We start from the raw sequence: 6,157 nt of genomic DNA on the forward strand, positions 1-6,157 counted from the left end.
CTGGAGTGGGTTGCCATTTCCTTCTCCAATGATAGGCACACACTAGCTATATTCAATTATAGGCATAGTTTACATCTAAATCTTGCTTTGATAACCCACTCTCTCTTGCATAGCATACCTTTTGAATCCACTTCTACAACTATATATGTAATACGCTCAATACTTGCTTCATATGAAATGATCTTTGTCCCAGTTAGAAATATTTCATGTACTCTTGATGTTCACAAAAGAACCCACACCTCTATATTTATACCTCCAGCACTATCTTAAAAATACTAGTTTTATTTCTATCTGTTCTAATTAAGCAGAAAATAATAGTATATTCCTAATACTTTGATTGTTAAAGCTTAGGCTCATTACCTCAGCCAATAAGATGTTCCATTCTGAAACTGAGAAATTTGAGGGAATAAAGAATGGATAGTTAAAAAGAAATTATTCAAGGGTTTTGTTGTTACAAGCTCCCCAGAAACAGCAGTACTGACACTGTAACAGCACTGATGCATAGAGCATTAGTCTCAGCTCCTGGGTGTAGTGACAACCTCAGGTGCAATGCATTTCATCCTCATGCCTCAAACCAAAAGTTTTTCAGTTACTTCAATATTGGCTATTTCATGCACCTTCGAATACTTCATTGTTGTTCAGTGCTAAGTTGTGTCCAATTCTCTGCCACCCCACTGACTGCCAGCATGCTAGCTTCCTCTTTTTCCACTATCTCCCAGAGTTTTCTCAAATTTATGCCCAATGAGTCAGTGATGCTCTCTAACCATTTCATTCTCTGTTGCCCTCTTCTCCTTTTGCCTTCAATCTTTCCCAGCATCAGGGTCTTTTCCAATGAGTTTGCTCTTTGCATCAGATGGTCAAAGTATTGGAGCTTCAGGTTCAGCATCCGTTCTTTCAGTGAGTATTCAGGGTTGATGTCCTTTAAGACTGACTGGTTTGATATCCTTGCAGTCCAAAGGACTCTAAAGAGTCTTCTCCAGCACCACAATTAGAAAGTATCAATTCTTCAGTGTTCAGCCTTCCTTATGGTCCAACTCTCACATCTGTACATGACTACTGGAAAAAACATAGCTCTGACTATTATAGACTTTTGTTGGCAAAGGGGTATCTCTGCTTTTTAATATGCTGTCTAGGTTTATCTTCAGAGCAACTAAAGAACCTAGAGAGTATATTCAAAAGCAGAGACATTACTTTGCCAACAAAGATACGGCTAGTCAAGGCTATGGTTTTTCCAGTGGTCATGTATGGATGTGAGAGTTGGACTGTGAAGAAGGCTGAGTGCCAAAGAATTGATGCTTTTGAACTGTGGTGTTGCGGAAGACTCTTGAGAGTCCCTGGGACTGCAAGGAGATCCAACCAGTCCATTCTGAAGGAGATCAGCCCTCGGATTTCCTTGGAAGGAATGATGCTAAAGCTGAAACTCCAGTACTTTGGCCACCTCATGCAAAGAGTTGACTCATTGGAAAAGACTCTGATGCTGGGAGGGATTGGGGGCAGGAGGAGAAGGGGATGACAGAGGATGAGATGGCTGGATGGCATCACTGACTCGATGGACGTGAGTCTGAGTGAACTCCAGGAGTTAGTTGGTGATGGACAGGGAGGCCTGGTGTGCTGCGATTCATGGGGTCGCAAAGAGTCGGACACGACTGAGAGACTGAACTGAACTGAACTGAAAGAACCTCTTGGTGAGGGTGAAGGAGGAGAGTGAAAGAGCTGGCCTAACATTAAATATTAAAAAAATTAAGATCAAGGCACCTAGCCCCATTACTGCATGGCAAATAGAAGGAGAAAAGGTGGGAATAGTGACAGATTTTCTCTTCTTGGGCTCCAAAAACATCACTGCACACTATGACTGCAGCCATGATATCAGGAGATGACTGCTTCTCGGCAAATACGTGATGACAAACCTAGGCAGTGTATTGAAAAGCAGAGACGTTACACTACTGACAAAGGTCCGTATAGTCAAGGCTATGGTCTTCCCAGTGGTCATGTATGGTTGTGAGAACTAGACCATAAAGAAGACAGAACCCAAAAGAATCGATGCTTTCGAACTATGGTGCTGGAGAAGACTCCTTAAATGTCCTTTGATCAGCAAGATCAAACCAATCAATCTTAAGGGAGATCAACCCTGAATTTTCACTGGAAATATTGATGCTGAAGCTGAAGCTCCAGTATTTTGGTTGTTTAATGAGAACAGATGACTCACTGGAAAAGCCCCTGATGCTGGGAAAGATTGAGGGCAGGAGAAGAGGGCGTCAGAGGATTAGAGGGCTGGATGGTATCCCCAATGCAATGAGGTTGGACGGTATCACCAATGCAATGAAAAAGAACTTAGGCAAACTCTGGGAGATGGTGAGAGACAGGGAGGCCTGGCGTGTTGCAGTCCATTGGGTCATAAAGAGTCAGACATGACTGGGTGACTGAACAAAAACAACTAGGTTTGCCATAGCTTTTTTCCCAATGAGCAAGTGTTTTTTAATTTCATGGCTGAAATCATTGTCTGCAGTGATTTTGGAGCCCAAGAAAATAAACTCTGTCACTGTTTCTACCTTTTGCCCTATCTGATGTTGTTGATGTTTCTACCAGCAATCTTGACTTCAACTTGTGATTCATTCAGCCTGGCATTCTTCATGATATACTCTGTATGTAGGTTAAATAAGCAGGATGACACTATACAGCCCTGACATACTCCTTGCAAAATTTGGAACCAGTCAGCGGTTCCATGTCCAGTTCTAATTGCTGCTTCTTGATCTGCATACATTTTTCTCAGAAGAGAGGTAAGGTGGTCTAGTAGTCTCTTAAAGAATTTTCTGATAATCTCTTTAAGAATTCTATTTAAGAAATTTCCAGTTTTTTTTTTCTAATAGATACTGTCGAAGGGTTTAGTGTAGTCAATGAAGCAATATATATATATATATATATATATATATTTTTTTTTTTAGAATTATCTTGCTTTTTCTATGATCCAAGGGATATTGGCAATTTGGTCTCTGGTTCCTCTGCCTTTTATAAATCCAGCTTGTAAATCTGGAAGTTGTCAGTTTACATATACTGTTGAAGCTTAGCTTGAAGGATTTTGAGCATTACCTTGATAGCATCTGAAATGAGTGCAATTGTATGGTATTTTGAAGATTCTTTGGCGTTGCCTTTCTTCGGGACTGCGGTGAAAACTGACCTTTTCCAGTCCTGTGGCCATAGCTGAGTTTTCCAAATTTGCTGACCTATTGAGTGCAGCACTTTAATGTCATCAAGTTTTAGGATTTTAAATAGCTCAGCTGGAATTCCATCAACTCCATGAACTCCATTTGCAGTAATGCTTCCTAACGAACACTTGACTGCACACTCCAATATATCAGGCTTTAGGTGAGTGACCACATCATCCTGGTTATCTGAGTTATTAAGACCTTTCTTCTAGAGTTCTTCTGTGTAGTATTCTTGGCACCTCTTCTTAGTGTATTCTGCTTCTGTTAGATCCTTGCCATTTCTGTCCTTTATGGTGCCGATCCTTGCATGACATATTCCCTTGATATCTCCAATTTTCTTGAAGAGACCTCTAGTCTTTGTTAATGTATTGTTTTCCTCTATTTATTTGCAATGTTAATTGAAGAAGTCGTTCTTATCTGACCATGCTATTCTCTGGAACTCTGCATTCAGTTGGGTATACCCTTTCCTTTCTCCTTTGTCTCTGGCTTCTCTTCATTCCTCAGCTACTTTTATTGTCCTCAGACAATAACTTTGCCTTTTGCATGTCTTCTTCTTTGGGATGGTTTTGGTCACTATCTCCTGTACAATGTTATAAAACTTCATCCATAGTTCTTTAGGCACTCTATTTACTAGATCTAATCCCTTGAAACTACTTGTCACCTCTACTGTATAAACCTAAGAGATTTGCATTTAGGTCATACCTGAATGGCCAAGCAGTTTTCCCCATGTTCTTCAGTTGAAGCAATGAAGAGCTCATGATCTAAGCCACATTCAGCTCTGGGTCTTGTTACTTCTGACCATACAGAGCTTCTCCATCTTTGGCTGCAAAGAATACAATCAATCTAACTTTGGTATTCACCATTTAATGATATACATGTGTAGAGATGTCTCTTATATTGTGGGGAAAGGGTGTTTGTTATGACCAGTGTGTTCTCTTGACAAAACTCTGTTAACCTTTGTCCTGCTTCATTTTGTACCACAAGGCCAAACTTGGTCTGTTACTCCAGGTATCTTTTGACTTCCTGCTTTTGCATTCCAATCCCTTATGATGAAAAGGACATTTTTTTTTTTCCTTTTTTTTTTTTTGGTGTTAGTTCTAGAAGGTCTTGTAGGTCTTCAGAGAGCCATTCAACTTCAGCTTCTTTGGTATCAGAGGTTGGGGCTCTGGATTAGACTTGGATTACTGTGATGCTGAATGGTTTGCCTTGAAACAAACTTAAATCATTCTGTCATTTTTGAGATTGCACCCAAGTACTGCATTTCAGACTCTTTTGTTGACTAGGAGGGATACTCTTTCTTCTCAGGGATTCTTCTAAAGGAATCTTACCCACAGTAGTATATATACATAATGCCCATCTGAATTAAATTGTTCCATTTCCATTTTAGTTCACTGATTCCTAAGATGTGGATGTTCAATCTTGTCATCTCCTGCTTGATCACATCCAACTTACCTTGATACATTCACCTAACATTCCAGGTTCCTATGTAGTACTGTTATTTACAGCATTGGATTTTACTTTCCCCATTAGACACATCCACAACTGAGCATTGTTTCTGCTTGGGCCCAGAAACTTCATTCTTTTCTTGAGCTATTTGTAATCACTCTCCACTCTTCCCCAGTAGCATACTGGAAACCTTCTGACCTGGGGAGGCTCATTTTCTGAGGTGCCATATCTTTTTTTTCTTTTTCTAGTGCTTATGGGGTTCTTTCAGCAAGAATACTGCAGCGGTTTGCTAATTCTTCTTTCATGGGCCACATTTTGTTAGAACTCTTCTAGACCCATCAAGACATGATGGCACTGCATGGCATGGCTCATAGCTTCATTGAGTTATGCAAGCCCCTTCACCATGACAAGGCTGCAATTCATGAAGTGAAGTGAAGTTGTGTCCAACTCTTTGCAACCCCATGGACTATATAGCCTACCAGTCTCCTCTGTCCATGGGATTTTCCAGGCAAGAGTACTGAAGCGGGCTGCCATTTCCTTCTCCAGAGGATCTTCCCGACCCAGGGATCGAACCCGGGTCTTCTGCATTGTAGGCAGATGCTTTACCATCTGAGCCACCAGGGAAGTCCCAAAGTAATTCATGAAGGGGCTTCAAATACTTATAGCTTCTTTATATGCATTCATGTATATTTCTAGTTAATTCAGATAAAGTTTACTAGGAAAAAATTAAATCTAGACTGAACTGCCTTTATACTCTCAGTATCAAATAATATGCTTACATCACTGAAGCTTAATTTATATTTGCCGAGTATATAAACAAATGAATATATTTTCTCCTTAAAGATGAATAATGTAATAAACATTAATATTCATTGAGTGCTTACTTTGGGTATAGCTTTTTGCAAATGCTTTGTAGAAATGAACTTATTTACTCCTAACCTCATCCCTGTGAGGTAGACCCCTGCTTTACTGTGTAGGATACTGAGGCATTAAAAATGAGTCATAAGTATCAAAGTCAAATCTTCAAATCTAGTAAACAGTGAAGCTGGGATTTGTACTTGGACATCTATCTATCTGTGGAACCCACAGCCATTACACTGCCTCTTAAAGCAGGATAAGAGGCATGTTTTCTTTCTGTATTTGTTTACTGAGATCATTGTTATTTTAAGCAAAAATAAATGACTACTCTCTGAAATTTTTAACATATTACATTTCTGTACTGGTTTTTGAACAAAAAATATGAAAAATAATAGAAGTTTGTCCAAATTCAGTAGAGAACTGAAAATAATTTTATTGATCATCTCCTCAACTGTTTGTTTTGCTTATTAATCAGCATGGTCCATATGAATCCATTGATACTAATAAGAACATCTAAGAGAAGAAAATACACCTTCAATTTAAAAGTCTAGACTCTATCAATTCCAGTTAAATGAGCATCATATTTTGTAAATTTGAATGTGTTATACTAGAAATGTATAAATATTGAAACATATCTTACTTTATTATAT

At 39.1% G+C, this 6,157-nt stretch overlaps 1 non-coding gene across 1 annotated transcript; it reads right to left on the reverse strand.

Annotated features, from left to right (window-relative positions):
- Positions 1-5,201: 5,201 nt before the first annotated feature.
- TRNAC-ACA lies at positions 5,202-5,273 on the reverse strand. Its single transcript has one exon. It is a non-coding gene; the product is annotated as a tRNA-Cys (tRNA).
- Between the last annotated feature and the right edge of the window lie 884 nt (positions 5,274-6,157).

The sequence above is a fragment of the Bubalus bubalis genome, chromosome 13 (assembly GCF_019923935.1).
Source record: "Bubalus bubalis isolate 160015118507 breed Murrah chromosome 13, NDDB_SH_1, whole genome shotgun sequence".
In the NCBI taxonomy this organism is placed as follows: Eukaryota; Metazoa; Chordata; class Mammalia; order Artiodactyla; family Bovidae; genus Bubalus; species Bubalus bubalis.